At 42.3% G+C, this 17,416-nt stretch overlaps 1 long non-coding RNA gene across 1 annotated transcript; it reads left to right on the forward strand.

Annotated features, from left to right (window-relative positions):
- Window positions 1-491: 491 nt before the first annotated feature.
- LOC123066504 (uncharacterized) lies at window positions 492-1,881 on the forward strand. Its single transcript, XR_006431354.1, has 2 exons — window positions 492-769; window positions 1,578-1,881. It is a non-coding gene; the product is annotated as an uncharacterized lncRNA (long non-coding RNA).
- Window positions 1,882-17,416: the final 15,535 nt, after the last annotated feature.

Here is a 17,416-nt window from a genome sequence, read left to right on the forward strand (position 1 = left end):
TACATAATTACTAGTAAAAGTAGGTGTGCAAAATTTATTTGACAAAAAAGATATACACTATTTTTGTTACTACTGTGATATTAATACCATTGACTAAGAGAAATAAATGTAGGATCATTGGCTAATATTTGATTAAGACTATATAAAATTTGCACTACATTTAAATAAATATGAAATCAAAACATTTATATAAAAGAATGTAAGATATTTATGTAGAATCAGCAAGATGTGGCAACAATAATTTAAGACAAATACATGGATGCAAGATGATTACCTAAGATATGCGGCATTTATTTGCCCCAGCAAGACATATGCAATTTTCTATAATATTGTAATACTAATACCATTGCATGAAAAATAAATGGAAGATCAATGCCTAATGTTTGACTATGACTCTATATTGAAACTAGTACTACATGTAAATAACATGAAATGCATACCATTTATATAAAATAGTATATGTCATTTATGTAGAACCAGCAAGACATGGCAATAATTATTCAGGAGAAATACTTGGATGCGAGGTCATTGCATAAAATGCTATTGGGCCTCTCTAATATAAATAACAGCAAATGAAGGAGTTTATTGGCAGCACCAAACACAGATGAACATAAGAAGGAGGGACGAATAGAATAGAAGTAACATCTTTGTTTCATGGCACTCATCAGGAGCACTACAACACGATCGACGATCGTGTGCCTGATGGTTGTTGCTTTGGTGGTGTTTGCTACTATAAGCTTTACCTTGCCATGTTGCCATGCTCACATTGGTATGTAAGACATCTCCTTACTTTGATATGCATGCATTTTCCAAATTCTTAAACTTGTTAATGCTTTCGTACACCCCCTTTGAAAAGTTTACACGGGTGTTAAAATTGCTTAAATGATTAACAAATTCATACCACTATCTTCCTGACGGCTCAATCAAGAGGCTAGAACCAACAGTGGCACCTGCTCCGCAATAAAGAAACTAGAACCAATGATGGCTAACCTTCTCTATGTAACCCGCCGCTCCATGACTTACCAATACTTCCCACAAGGACATATATCAGGCCCACAGTGATTACACATATAAATATGGGAGTCTTCTTGATTATAGATAGCCTTGAATGTTGATCATGTTTGATGGTATGTGTTGTAGTTTATTTAGTGCTAATACAATAGGTAGAACAGATCTTGAGCGTGGATTTTTAATAGAAGAGTTTTATACAGCTCAGATTGGTATAGTTAGGAGACTTGAAAGATCAAAGTTTTGGTATGAAATCAGATCACTAACGGCAGTCGAGCATACATGAAATCATTATGCCACTATAGGCCTGACTATAGGCTTGCAACATGTCCGCCCTCGGCGGTAGGCGAGCTACCCATGTCTATTGGCTATTGCCACACCAGCCTGCAGATCATACATTGAAACAATTGATTTGGATATAAAAGACCATACTAGACTTTTTTTATCGAACGGGTAACTCTTAATCTCCACTTTGTAACCTTTTTCTAGGTGGTGTACAGAAGCAATCCTGAATTAACCTATATAAAGCACATATTGTTTGATAAATGTGCATATGTTATATTTTGCAGAATCTACTAAAAAGGCGGTGTGCGAGACGCTGGATGCATGTATCTCTGACGCTGGATGCAAAGCTATCTGCGAGGGTAGTGGCATGGTTCTCTACTATAACGCGTGTGCGGGTCGTGATTTTCCAATCTGTTGCTGCATACCTATGTAGGGGGGCGCTCTTCCGCCGTGTTGCTGCACAGAAATATAAAATTTATTGGCGGTTCTCGGCCCGAGCTATGCAATTCTGAATAATTATATGCTTGTAATGCAGCTACTTATCTCCCATATTTGTCTTATACACACAAGTATAATGATTATCTTCTACTGCCTGTCCTTTTCTTTTCTGGAAAAAAGTCTATTATCTGTCTTGTGCTTGCGCATGGAAGAGATCGTATATCTCTACCCATGGGTGCATGTGAGTCTGACCATGCAACAATGCAAATCACGCCGGCCATTTAAACTAAGCAGACCACTTAAACTAAACTAGCACGATGACCGAGCTTCACTACGAAGCAAACCTGGTTGCCATAAAACCTGGTTGCCAATGGGTTAATGTTCTAGAACCTTCCCAAACCTGTTTTTCTTTTTATTTCTTCATTTCTTCTTCTTTTTTGTTTTTTCCTATCACTTCTATTTTTCTTTTTTCATTTCTCTTTTTCTTTGTTATAGTTTTTTTGGTTTATTCAAATTCAGGAGCATATGGTTGAAATATGGGTACCTTTTTTTCAAATAGGTGAACCTTTTCTAAAATTCAATTTTTGTTCATTGAATTCAAAATTTGTTCATATTTTATAAAAATGTTCATGAAACTTCTAAAATATGTTCAACATATTCAAAATTGTTCATCGAATTCGAAAAATGTTATCAAATTCAAATATTTTCATAAAATTGGAAAAAACTAATTCATCAAACTAAAAAATGTTCATCATATCCAAAAATATTCATGAATTTTTAAAAGAATGTTCATCAGATTAAAAAAACTTCATCAAATTTGAAAAATGCTCTTGACTTCAAAATTTGTCCATAATATTAAAAAAATGTTCTTTGTATTTAAATTGTGTTCATCAACGCTCAGTTGTTTGAAATCATGAACATTTTTTCAATCGGCAAACATTTTATGAATAAATGAACACTTTTGTGAAATTCATGAATATTGTTTGCATTCACAAACATCATTTCAATACACGAGCTTTTTTGTTCAAATCATGAACATTTATTTAACCACGAACATCTTATGATTTCTGGAACATTTTTTGCACATTCACTTTTTTGAAAATTGTTTTTTAATTCGCAATTCTTTCAAAGAAGAAATAAATAATAAAAAAAAGACAAAGAGGGGCTGCTACGCGTCGGCCGGCAGATCTTTTTAAAAGATCCGCCGCCTCGCGAGCCGTGGGATCTGACACAATCAAGTAGCCGAATGTCTTACTTTACTTTGCAATAGAGGGCTTGTTGCGGAAACATATACAAAGAGAGGTTTTGTTGCAGTTACTTTTTGCAACATAGATTGTGTTGCGGGATTTTTTTTGCAACATAGGTCATGTTGTAGAATTTTTTTCCCGTCTTCACTTTTTTTTGCAACAACGGTGATGTGGTTGGGGAACTTTTGCAACATAGGTAATATTGCAAAAAGAAAAATTAAAATGAAAGAATATGCAGCAATGACGCTGTCCTTGCGTGCGTTGAACGTGTCACCGCCGATCACAACAAAGCAATAGCGTCGCCGCTCCCGTGGTTTCAGAAGCACGCCGGGGAGCACAAATCACCGCCACTGGCGACCACCACCGCCACCACCTACCACTTACGCCGCCCTACACGAACATGGAAAAAGGGATCTCTGGACCCGTACAAAGGCCGTCCACCGTCAGCGGAGATCCCATCGTCGTCGCCGCCTCGGGGGGTCTGGCTGGCTGGCTTGCGCCGCTGCCCTCCCTAGTCCCATCCGCCGTCACCCTCCATAGTCCGAGCTGTTGCAGGATCTAACCCATGGTCGGTTTGCAACAAGGGGCTAGTTGCATAACCACTTTCTGAAACAACTGACTAGTTGCAGAACGTGGACACGATGGGTTAGCTCCTGACCGTCTGATTAAGAGCCCATCTAACGAACACGGAGGTGGCGGACGCTCGCATGAGATCGGCCGGTTGAAGGGAATCATTTCCCAAAGACAAAAGGCAAAAAAATGAAACAAAAAACTAGGGCGTCCAATCCGCTCATGGGCTGGCCAAACAAAGGCATGCTAGAGGAGGCGGCTGCGCGTTGGCATGTCCGCTAGTGCCTCATGCGCCAAATAGGAAGTCCCGTTGAACTCGGGATCTCTAGGTTGAGAGGGTAACACACCAACCACTTTTTTTATTTTATTTATTCTTTGTCCAGGTTGCAGCATCCCTCGGTTTTGGCAAGCTTTTAGAACCAGTTTTCTTTTTATGGAACAATTTTTGTTTTTTCACTTTTCTTTTCTCTTTTTCCATATCGTGTTTCTTTCTTTTTTACTAAACGCGTCAAAATTTTACAATTCCCAAATTGTTTTCCAAATCAATGAACCTCTTTTTCAAATTCGTGAACCTCTTTACAAAATCTCTGGGTTTTTTTCCAAAACTGATGAGCTTTCTTTTCGAAATATATGAAATTTTCTCTAAACGATGAACCTTTTTTTAATGTCGACGAACATTTTAAATATTGATGAATTTTTTTAAAAGCCAATGATCTTTTTTCCAAAATCAATGAACTTTTTTGAAAATGGATAAATGTTTTCCAAAGTCAATGAACTTTTTTCAAATTGATGATATTTTTTCAAAATTTGATTATTTTTTTCAAAATCAATGAACTTTTTTGACATTCATGCACTTTTTTTAATAGTTTTGAGTAATTAAAAAAAATCAAAGCGGTACTATAAATGGTACTTGTTCAATAAATTTGCATGGCTACAAATGTTCTTAAATAGTTTGCCTTGTAATTCATCAGTATATCATAGTAGGTCAGGTGGGTATCCGTACTCGTATGTGGTTGTCGCGGCACGAGTTCGATCCTCGTATAGGACCACTTTCGGGGTCGGAATTTTTCCCCCCGAAAAACCTGGAGCTTGGCGACGGGCGACTAGGGTTCGGGTGGAACCGTGGCGGCGCATGTTGATCTCTCGACGGGGTGCGACGGTGATCGAATAGGAGATGGCGTCCTCTTCTGATCCGGAGAAGGGGAAGAAACCCTCGTCGCCGGGGGTGGCTAGGGCAAAGTTGGTTGAGGCGCTCAGGAAACTTGATATCACCGATGAGGAGGCAACGCCTCTGGTTTTGGACGATCTAGAGGAGGGAGATAAGGAGAAGTGGTTGGTGGCGGGTAAGATCCTTCATCGCAACATATTCCACATCAACACTATCACCAATGCCCTCCGTCCTGCATGGGGAAACCCTAAAGGATTAGCCTTCAGATCTGTGGGAGGAAATTCTTTTGTGGCGGAGTTTGCCACACAGCAAGACCGTGATTGGGTGTGGGAGGGCTCACCATGGCATGTCAGTAAGAATGATGTGATCCTCTCAGAATTTGATGAGTGTATGCGACCGTCTGAATTGAGGTTTGACAAGCTGCAGTTATGGGCGAGAGTCATGAATCTTCCCTTTAATCTTCGTGATGACAAGTGGAGTAAATCAATAGCGGGTCGGATTGATAGAAACGCCACATCTGTTCAGTTTGATCACATGGCAGGTTACCTGCGGGCTAGGGTCACCGTTGATGTGGACAAGCCCCCTGAGGAGATGGATTTTGATTGAGTCAAAAAGAAGGAAGTGCACAGATTTGTACGATATTCTGTATGAAAACGTGCCACACTTCTGCTTTTCCTGTGGCCGTCTGGGTCACTCGGATTGTACTGCCCAACACCTGGAACACGAGATGCTAATGGTGATCTCCCTTTTGGGAGAGGCTTGGGAGCCCCGGAGGACAGGAAGAGGAATATATCGGGTGAGGGTTCGACGACGCGGGAGCAGTCTGTTCCTCAGAGCAAAAAAGATGAAACTAGACAGTCGAGCACTGCACCGAAGGGTGGACTGAGGTAACATCCCCTCTAAGAGTGAATCATGTTCAAAACAAGCGAAAAGGAGTGCCTCAAGGGCAGAAGCAGGTGTATAGAAAAGTGGATCTACCCCTCCTAATGAATAGTGCTCACTCAGAGGATAATGGCACTGTTGGTACGGCCACCCCTAGTGGAGAACCGTCGATGCAAAAGGATGGAGAGATTGACGCTGAAATGGAACATAAGAAGAAGAAACCTACTCCGTGTAACTCGGAGTCTTCGATAGTGGCTGCGGCGCAGCCCTGCCCGTGCCAATGAGTTGTTTAAGATGGAACTGCCGCGGGCTTGGGAACCCAGCGGCAGTTCAGGAGCTTCACAATATTGTGAAGCAAGAAGGGCCTAGTCTCCTCTTCATGATGGAGACAAAGATTTTGGCTATTTGTGTGGAAAGCCTACGGAACCAACTTGGTTTCTCGGGGTGTTTCGCCGTAAACAGTAATGGTTTAAGTGGTGGGATTGGCATGTTTTGGTCGACTGATGTTGAGGTTGAATTGAAAAATTACAGTTCGAGCCATATTGATATGTTGGTCAGGAAGAATGCACGAGACTCAAAAGAGTGGCGGGTCACTAGTTTCTATGGGGCTCCGCGAGTGGAGGACAGACACCATAGCTGGAGATTCCTACACACTTTTTTTGCTGTGAAGCGCGAAGCTTGGCTTTGTGTTGGTGACTTTAACGAAACTATGTTTGCTTCTGAACACTTCTCGTGTGCGAGCCGGCCGGAAGGGCAAATGAAGGCGTTCAAAGAAGCTTTGGATGAGTGCTCCCTCCTCGATCTGGGATGGACGGGAGCGGAGTACACTTGGGATAACGGGCAAGGTGGTGGTCAAAATGTATAAGCCAGAATTGATAGAGGTTGTGGAAACCTCCAACTCCTTCAGTTATTCCCACATACTTTGGTTTGTCATATTAGTACCACAGAGTCAGACCACTGCTTTGTGCTGGTAGATCTACGGGAGAATCTAAGGGAACCGCAACACCGAACTACACGTCAGTTCAGGTACGAAGATGTGTGGCAAACCCACGCATATTATGATCAGCTAGTCCTGAAGGAATGAAAAAAGGGTGCTGGTAAGTCTGGCCTAGCGGGTGTGGTGAGTGCACTTCAAGACATGCAATCTAAACTTGCCACCTGGGGTGCAAAAGAATTTGGGTGTCTGACCCGGAAAGCTCGCAAGTTACGACAAAAGCTTGAAAAATTACAAGCCCGTTCAGTGGGGAGGGGGACGAATGATGAGGAGCGAGCTGTTGCTAAACAGCTACGGGAGACACTTAGACAAGAAGAAATCTGGATGAGGCAACGATCTAGAGTGCCTTACCTCAGAGAGGGTGACCGGAATACGGTGTATTTTCACGCCCAAGCTGCTCAACATAAACGTTTGAATAAGATCGAGCATTTGGAGCGGGCGGATGGATACGTATGTCAAACACCAGAGGAAAACCATGCAGAAGTCCAAGGGTTCTTTCAGGCCCTGTATACTTCCCAGGGTTTTAACCAGATGGATGACTTACTAAACCTTGTTCCCCCAAGGTGACTGACCAGATGAATGAACGGTTGGATGCGCCGTTTACAGTTGAGGAGGTCAAGGTGGTGCTATTCCAGATGGCGCCGTCAAAAGCACCGGGGGTGGATGGATTTACGGCGGGGGTTTTTCAGCGGCACTGGTCACTCTTGCAAGACGATATAATTCCGGCTGTTTTGGATTTCTTGAACGAAGGATCCTTACCTTGTGGAATGAATGACACGTCTATCACTTTGATTCCGAAGGTACGGTTTCCGCAACGAATATCTCAGTATAGGCCTATATCCCTTTGTCCTGTGTTATACAAGATTGCATCAAAATGTATTACAAACAGGCTACGGGAGTTTATGGGTGAGATCATTAGTGAGGAGCAAAGTGCGTTTGTCCCTGGACGCCTTATCACTGATAATGTTCTTGTTGCTTATGAAAGTGTCCATGCAATGAGAAGAAGAAAAAAGGGGAGAAATAGTGTTTGTGCAGTGAAACTCGATATGATGAAAGCTTATGACAGGGTAGAATGGCACTATTTAGAAGCTATCATGTCAAGGCTGGGTTTCAGCTCAAGTTTTGTGAGATTGATCTTGAAGTGTGTCACTTCGGTCAGATTTTCGGTTCGTGTTAATGGAAAACTTATGCCCTACTTTACGCCTTCAAGAGGCTTTTGTCAAGGTGACCCGGTGTCACCGTTTTTGTCCGTTCTGTGTGCTGAAGGATTTACGTCGTTATTGCACCGTCATGGGGGTGCTGTGGTCGACAGAGGCATTCGAGTAAGTTACCGCTCACCATGGGTCAATCACTTACTTTTTGCGGATGATAGTTTGATATTCATGAATGTCAAACTACCTAGTGCACTTAGGTTAAATGAGGTGCTACAGATCTATGGGGACTATTTGGGCCAATGTGTAAACAGGGAAAAAAGCTCGATTTTCTTCAGTCCAAACACGCCTGTGCAGGTTCGCCAAAACCTGAAAGCAGTTCTGAGTATCCAACTTGAGGCTTTTAACGAGCATTATCTCGGTCTTCCAACTGCCAGTGGTCGCATCACTACTGGAACTTTTGAGTATCTAGGAGAGAGGCTGAGAAGCAAACTCCAAGGTGGAGCAGAACGACTAATCTCCTGCGCTGGAAGAGAGGTTCGGCTTAAGGCCGTAGCCCAAGCAGTTCCAACTCATGCCATGAGTTGTTTTAAGTTGTCAAAGAAGGTTTATAAAGGACTATCTTCTCCTATGGCAAGGTATTGGTGGAGCAACTCAATTGATCGCAAATACTTGCATTGGATTGATTGGCCCGCTCTAGCCAAACCAAAAGTTGCAGGAGGCATGGGGTTTCGTGACTTGGAGGTGTTCAATATAGCTCTACTTGGAAAACATAGCTGGAACATGATTACGAACCCGGATTCTCTCTGTGCTCGAGTACTGAAGGGGAACTATTTCCCAAACAATGAGTTCATGGAGGCTACCATTTCTAAATATGCCTCGACTACCTGGCGTGCGATCATTGCTGGCCGGCAAGCTCTGCGTGCAGGTTTGATCAAACGGATAGGAGACCACACTTTGGTATCTGTTTGGAATGACAGCTGGGTTCCCGGGCTGATCTCCTTGAGGCCTACGGTCCACATAGGAAATACCAATATCAGTGCAGTTTCTGAACTTCTAGATGTGGACCGAGGCGTGTGGAATGTTGAAATGGTGAGAGAACATTTTACTGCTCCGGAAGCAAATGCCATTCTTAATATCCCCTTGAGGATTGGAGGTGGACTAGATTCGTGGGCATGGAATGCAGAAAAGTCAGGCGTCTACTCTGTTAAAACAGCGTACCGATCTCTAATGACCCAGAAAGAGCACACTGCTCTACAGGAAGGGACGGTTACTGAATCCTCAGAGAAACAAAAACAGATGTGGACTAGACTTTGAAAGCTCAAAGTTGTGCCGAAGGTGTGAGTGTTTTGGTGGCGAGTACTCCGAGGAATTCTTCCTACTGAGAGCATTCTGAAACATAGACACATCGCCACGTTGGCTCGGTGCAAAGTTTGCCTTGATGCAGACGAAGATATGTATCACGCTCTGTTGAAATGTCCACATGCTAACCTGTTCTGGAAGGAGGCGAGGGAGGGGCTGCGAATAAAAATTCCTGAACTTCACCCAGACACATGGTCAAGGGACATTCTATGTGATGCTAGATTTGATGTGGAGGATCAAGCAAAAATCATCATGGTCATGTGGGCAATATGGACTTCCAGGAACAATATAACGCTCGACCGGGCGTGTCTAGATCCTATCTTCTCAATGAAGATGACTCGGGAGACCTTGGCACTGCTAGATTTACCACAGAAGCATGCGAAGATCTTGCCGGGTCATGGGTGGCGGCCTCGAGAGGGTGTGTGTGTCAAGATCAATACTGATGCCAGTCTGTCAATGGAGGCAAGAGTTTGTGGGCTGGGCGGTGTGGCCAGATCAGCGGAAGTCTTCCTAGGTGCTTGGTGTAAACCAGTACGGGGCGTCACTGACTCACTGGTGGCAGAGGCGCTGGCCCTTCGTGAAGGACTGATCTTTGCCTAGCTTCCAGGCTTTGTGCGAGTCGAGATGGAGACCGATAGCTTGGAGGTCATCCAACTGTGGAACTCGCACCATATGTCACGGTCGGTTATAGCGCCAGTGCTTCTAGATATTGAGGGTTTAGCTTTCAGTTTTTCGTTTTTTGTTATTCGTCATGTAAAGAGACACGCCAATTTCGCCGCTCATCTATGTGCTAAACATGCAAGCACACTAGAGGTGTAGGAGTGTTGGATGGACAGTCCTCCGGGTTTGCTGGTAACCAGCCTGATGGCTGATCATGCCGGCGCCTGTCTGATTGAATAAAGAGCTCTCATTTCCACGCAAAAAAAGTATAGGACCACTTTCAGGGGTTTTTTTCGCGACTGATTGAAGTTTTGCTGGGCCGGCCCAGTAACTACATCACCTACGAGCGCTAGTTAGCTGAACCGACGCTGAGAGCGCCAGTTAGGAGCTCCCGAAATCCTATTTGGCCCCGTGGCGCCTACAACACCAAATAACATATAATTTGTACGGGCCGCACACAAATGTGCTGGCGGGCCATATCTTTCCCTCCACGCGTTTTGGGAAGGTTCCCCCCGGTTTTACTAGGGTGGCTTTCGATGGTTTTTCCAGACAGCCTTAACGTTTAGTATTTGTTGTTTTCTTGTTTCATATTTTCTGTGTTTTCTTTTTCTTTTTTTATTTTCTAGTTATTTTACTTTTTTCATGTTTTCAAAATGCATAACTTTTTTTCAATTTGGAATTTTACTATTCAATACCAATAAGTTTGTAGTAATTGATATGGGGCACTGACCTGCCCCCCCCCCCCCCCCCACTCACTACACTAATGTGCAAGTGGCCCATTTCTTTCTTCCATGGGTTTTGGGAACATTCTAGAAGGTTCCCACTAATTTTACCGGGCTGGGTTTTGCCGGTTTTTTCAGATGATTTTTTTTAATTTAGATTCTTTTCTTTCCTTTTTCTTTGTGTTTTATTTTTTTGAAATGCGGGAAATTTTTAAATTTGATTTTTTATTGTATTCACAAACTTTACCAAATTTTACTCAAATTCTATTTTTTTCAAATTCATGAATATTTTTCCCAAATTAATTATTTTTTACGATTTTGTTTTTCAGTTTATTGTTTATATATTTCAAATTGTGATTGTTTATTTTGGAAATTTGTCCAAATCTTGATTATCTTTCAAATTTGTGAACTTTTCTCAAATTCATGATTTTGTTATCGAAATTTAATGAACTGTTTTCAAAACTTTGAACTGTTTTCAAACTCATGAAATGTTCTCAAATTCGTTAGTTTTTTTAGAATTAATGAACATTGTTTTAAGCCACGAACTTTTTTACATAATGATTTCGTCAATTTTTTTCTGTATTGTCTTCAAATTATGTTTTTTTATTCTGCAAACTTTTCCAAGTCTTGAATGTTTTTCAATTTCATGAAAATTTCTCAAATCAACGATGTTTTATCTAGATTCCATGAACTTTTTTCAAAACTTTGAATGGTTTTTTTCAAACTTGTGATTTTTTTTTCTTAAATTCATGTTTTTTTTCAAGTTCCTGAACATTTTTTGAAGCCATTTACAGATTCATGAATTGTTTTCTAACTCCTGAAGTTTTGGTGAATACATGGACCTTTTGAATTCGTGATTTTTTTATGTTCATGATTTGTTATTGCAATCCGTGAATTTTTTCCAAAAGGAATACAAATACATGTTCTTTTTGTAGTCATCCGTCATTTTTGAGCAGCCAGCGGACAATAGTGAAGGTAAATTATTATTTTTAGTAGTATTATAATAAACTACCATTGTTTTTTTCCTAGTAAACCGACGGTAGAAGAAATCGAAAAGAGAAAACAAGCTATTGAAGCGAGTGAGCGATCGAGCAGGCGAAGCGAGTGGTTGACTGAGATGGCTCACGAATGGGCTATGGGCGGTTAGCAACAGCGCGGGCACGGCTTTGGCTCGCTGGCGCTTATGGCGTTGGGGAGGAGGTCTCAGTGGCCGGATACTACTGTGAATATCACAAAATTAGAAGTAACTAGATGATAGCCCAAGGTTTGCTGTGGAAAGCTTGCTAAACAAATGCGTAAATAGTTGCTACTAAAATAAAACCTATTGAAAATAAAACATATAAGCTTAAAAACCATTTAAAAAATGTGAAGCATATAAAAAGAGAAAGAAAAGTTGCAGTTACAAGAACAACAATTCTACAAAAATGTGATTAGGGCATCTTAGTTTTTTCACTTGTGACTTTCTCGCCGTCTCTCGTTCTTTGCTTCCGTTCACTCATTTTTCCAAGGAAGCTCGACCGCTGAATTGAGATAGATCCTGACTTGAATAACACATGAGAAAAGTAGGCCAACTTTGATCTCAGTTGTTGCTGTGGAGAGAATTCGCCACAAGATGGTAATGAGATTTCTCCACCTATTTGTTCCTCGCCTAGTTTTAATGCATGTCAATTTCATTTCAGATTAAATAGGTCTATCTGATAGCCTGAGATTGATTCAAACGAGTGAGAAAAATAGTAATTCATCGGTCTGGGAAATGACATGATATTTTCATATTTTACTCACGGATTATGGCATTGTGGTTTTTCAGACAACGAGTGCAATTGATAGGTCATTAACATAGCACATGGTTTAATTAAAAGTATAAAAAACTCCTTAGGGCTTTCATGTGACATGAAATTGAAGTCAGAGAAAACAAAATATCTAGGGCCTAACCCCCTCTAGCTCGTCCGCGCCGCCCCCGCGCGCACGCTGGCTGGATGGGCCCCTCTCTCCGGTGCTCCCCTCTTCCCCGGCCTCCTCCCTCCACCCCCCGCCGCCAGGGCGCACCGCCGGGCGAAGCCTGGCTGGTGTGGGCGGAGGCAGGGCTCTTCTGCCATCCTCGCTTGATGGCAGTGGCATGGGCTGCTGCTGACCAGTAGGGACGTCGGGCTGGGCATGGGGCTCGGCGGCGGGACAATTTTGTGGCGGCTATATGTTCTTCCCTGGTGGGGCGTGCCGATAGGGGTCGAGCCTTCAGATCGGGCAACGTATGGATCTGGTTCCCAGCGGTGATGGGTGACGCACGCTGCGGAAGACACGGGCTGGCAGCTGTGGGTGGTTCTGCTCGTGGTGCTCGATCCGACATGCTTGGTGGCTACGAGTGACAACATTGGTGCACTGGCCGGCGAGGCGTCCACACAGTTGTGCGCATTGCGGTGATGGCCGAACCTGTGGCTTATGCTCGAGCGGATCGGTTTGGGGCCCGAGGCGGGTCAAATCTCTCGCTCCGGGTAGGTGATGGTGGGCTGGACCCCGGTGGTGTTCGTGGGTGGCCTCTCCTCTCACTGATGCGATCTTTGGTGGTGGTCCGGTCACCGCCTATCTGTTGGCTGATCGGTGTCGCTGACCACGGGCATGGCGTCGTGCGAGAGTGCTCGTCGACGACCGTTGGCAATCATAGGGTTGTGTCACCCCCCGTCCACTGGGACTGGTTGGGGACGCGGGTGTGGAAGACTCCTACCATGGAGGCATCGACCTAAAACTCCGCGACTGATGTCGAGCTAGGAGTGAAAGGAGACTCCTTTTACCCTTCCTCCATAGTTGATGCAGATGGTGGGTGGCGACTCGGAAATGGATGCCGGGGCGGCGGCTCCGAAGGGTGGTCTGCATGGTTGGCTCTCTGGCGAGCACCATGTCGATTGTGGCGGCTTTTCCTCTTGGTCGTGTTGACGGCAGGAGGTGTAGTGGCGGTGGCCCGAGCACGCCCCTTGTCTTCATAGTGGCGTCGCTCCAATCCGTACCTGAGGATCTGATCTCATCGCACTTGTCCTGAAGACCTCGTGGTGGCACAGGGGAGCTACCAAGAGAAAGCTCCACGCTTTGTCGCCGACGACAGCGACGCTCGTGAGCACCATTCTCTTCCTGAAGACGTCGTCGTGGTGCTCCTCTCCGTGCCAGGGTTCCGGGTGAAGACCCTTGTACTTTCTGGACTCGACGGCGGCGACACTTCACGTCGTTCTCCCTCCTGGGGCGTTGTTGTGGAACTTAGCGCTGTATTATGCTCTTCCAATGTACTCTTTCGGTAGCATAGTCACTTGCGTTTTGTGTGATACGTTTATCTTGGGATCGACGTTGTACGAGGGTTACCTCACCATCTATTGTTCGGCCGTGTATTTGATGTGGTTGTTGCTTTATATATAAAATGGAGTGAAAGCCTGCTTGGAGATGTTACATGAAATTGAGAAAACTTAGGTTCATATGTAATCATGCTCTGAAATTTCATCCAGCGGTCGCACCATTGACGACAGATACTGGATTGATGAGCCATAGATTTTTTTTGGCACTTCTTAATGGAACCAAAACAATGTGCTCGCTCCTCCTATTCCCGACCTTTCTAGATGGATATGGACAATAGATGGTTGGAGATATAATATGTAGTGGAACTTTGCATGATTTGTCAATTGTCCTTTCATTTTTTTTTATCATATCGCAGTATAATAAACACCATTTCCCCTACCAACTACTCCCTCTGTTCCAAATTACTCGTCATGGTTTTAGTTTGAACTATAACCACGACGAGTAATTTGGAACGAAGGGAGTAGCAATTATGACTACAATAGTTTCCACGTAAGTACATATAAATCATACAGATGAAACAGTGTAATTATCTAGCATCTTAAAGTAGTAGATTGTGTTTGATGCTGCAGGATGAGAACATGACTGCAGGAGATCGGCGAATCAATGGTAAAAAATTTAAGCTTGTAAAGTATGCTGAAAATGTCAAGGGAGGTTAGGGTAGACCAAAGTAAACATGGAAGATTCTGTTAAGAGAGATATAGAGGACTGAAATATCATCAAAGAACTAGCCATGAATAGGGATGCGTGGAAGGTAGCTATCCATGTGCTAAAACCATGAGCTGGTTTCAAGATTTTATGGGTTTCAGCTCTAGCCTACCCTTTACAAAATAATTTTCATCCCATGACTTGCCACACATGCATCTGCTTTTCCATATATGCACACAATTTTTGTTGCCAATTGCAGATTCAACTATAAGTTTTGGCACCGTCTATCTATTCAATTCCACTGCTACTTGTGATCTTTGTGTTCATTTGGTAGGATGTCCCCTTTATTAGTTTTTACAGATGTCGTTGCATTGTTGAAGAAACTGTGATCTTGGAAATTGCTTTGCAATTTTGCATTAGTTTGCCTTTAATACAAAATTTCATATTTCTAGAGCTGACACTATTTTCATGAAAATGTTTTCTTTATAATTTCAAAACCATAAAAGGGTGGTAAAATATTGTAAGTCAAATCATTCGGCTAATACTTTCGAGAGGATGTTCTATGTTGGTCCACGTGCTAGATGCCTCTTGGATGAGGGAAATAGGCAACGAATAATTCAGCGGTGGTACCTCCCCAATCACCACAAAAGAGCTCGTAAGCAAGTCAAAATTAATCAGGTAATAGTTTCGACTAATAATTTGACTTACAATTTTTAAGCCACTATCTATGTTGGCCCACTTGCTAGATGCCTCTTGGATGAGGGAAATAGGAAACCAATTATTCAACGTTTTCTTTATAAGATTAACTGAGGATTTGATGTAGTAGCATAGAGATAAGTTCATACGCACAATTCTCTAACTGAAAAATATGGTAACAACCTTAAGCAGTTATCTATTTACTTATCTATGCAAATATTTTGAGGAAAGTAACTAATGCAAATATTTTGTTCCTTGGAAGTTGGTAAACTGCAGGATTAACTAAGAGAAGGCTAAATCTATTATATAACACTAGTCGTCAATCCGTGCGGCTGCACGGCCTAGCTAATTCATATGCATTCCTTTTTGAAATAAATATGTGACGGCCTATATTATGTGTGTAATGATAGAACTTTGTTTGAGTTTATGATACACATTTGAAATCTTTTTGGGTACCCATGTTAAATATTACTATCATGGACATGTATTAGGATGCAGTGTTAAAACAAAAAGGAATAACATTTCTCCAAAGAGTTTGGAAATACGATTCCATGTCTTTATGTGTTTCATAATCTTAAAGGAGCATGTGGTTCATAAGTAAACTCAGCACATGAAAAATAATAATCAGCAGACCAAATGTGAAACATTGACTTATGTAGCAGTGAGATACTTACATTAATTTGAAATCAAATGTGAAACGTATATATCCATGCAAGTTGGACAAAAACAGCCGCACCCTTCAGCAATGTTGACCGATCTGCATGCATGATCTGTACTTTGTATCGGGAGAAATCAAATATAATAGGCGCATCACATCTGGAAACACTGGATGTGGCCGGCATCAGGCAGCCCATAGGCGGAGGTTATTCGCGCAATCGATCATGGTTGCCTATTTTCATGTGCCTTAATTATCGCCGCTTCTGCTTTCATGCTCCGAGAAATAACTGAGGCATATATCAATTGATTTATTTTACAATCGGCATGAGTCCTTGATATGTTTAAGAACTATGTATGTACGTACTCAGATTATTTCCTACTTCCCTAGAGAACAGCTTATCAGGAGTAGTAAGCAACATTATCTATGTTCGATGCATGATGACAATCGTGTTCTCCATGGTTGAGAGAAACATGATCATAGCATGAGAAGATGGATTGGACTATGCATCGTCTTTAGATCGATTCTAGCGGTTGATGGAACACTAAAGGCAGCACGATGGCCTAAAGAACAGACGACGTGTCACGGCGGTTGAATTATGAAGAGCGGCGTTAGGGACTCTAGGTGATGCACCATGAGGACATGCAGCGAACTGAAGAATGAATTTTACGGCAGCATGCCGATGTGTTTTTTTTCTTTGGATTCGGAATCAATCAGTAGAGTTTTTTTTAAAACTATCTAGAGAGTTTTTTTAACTAACCGGAGTGTTGTTTTTTTGAGGAATAAGCATGGCTTTCCTGTGGGAGAACATGATAGGACGCTGTTTTTTTTTTAGACTGGACGCTGTACTTTTTTTATCAAGATGTTGTTCATCTTTTGTTTTGACTGATTAGATCGAGTCACATGCGAGTAATTTTTTTTAAAAGGAAACATGCTTCTAGGACTGTACATCTTTTTTGACAGGACGCTGCACATTGTTCTCTTTTTGACGGGACGCTGTTCATTTTTTTTAGTCGTTCATCTTTTTTTAGCATCACGTTCATCTTTTCTTTTGACAGATTCGATCTGAGTCACATGTGTGTGCCTTTTCTGGTTATGTCATATCTTATTTTTTCCCACCGGAGCAACGTAAATTGTTTGTGTCGTGTCAGGTTGTCCCTATTTTTTTTCCACAGAGCAACATAAATTGTAGGGTTAAGATAGATCCTTTTATAGATTGAATGGTTAAGATATTTTTAATTATGTGGATTAACATGGAGGCTCGTATGGTGCCTCCAATTAGTAAATATAAAGATATAAAGATGGTGCACCATGCTGTTAGAAGGTTTACCCCAGTTTTCTAGGCCGTTAACGTTTGACCTTTTTCTAAGATGAACTCCATCGGGTGCACAATCATCACATTTTAGTTTGTTCTTTGAACTTATAGTCCCTACCATTCAAAATTCTTTAGTGCAACATTTGGAGCATAAGAACTTTTTGAACTAATAAATCCGATCTAACGTTGTGTCTAACGTTCCACCGGAGCTAGCATAAAAACGTTCTGCCAATTAATAAACCCGATCAAACATTTCAGCGATCGAGTTGCTGTTAAAACACA

This window comes from Triticum aestivum, chromosome 3B (genome assembly GCF_018294505.1).
Source record: "Triticum aestivum cultivar Chinese Spring chromosome 3B, IWGSC CS RefSeq v2.1, whole genome shotgun sequence".
Taxonomy (NCBI): Eukaryota; Viridiplantae; Streptophyta; class Magnoliopsida; order Poales; family Poaceae; genus Triticum; species Triticum aestivum.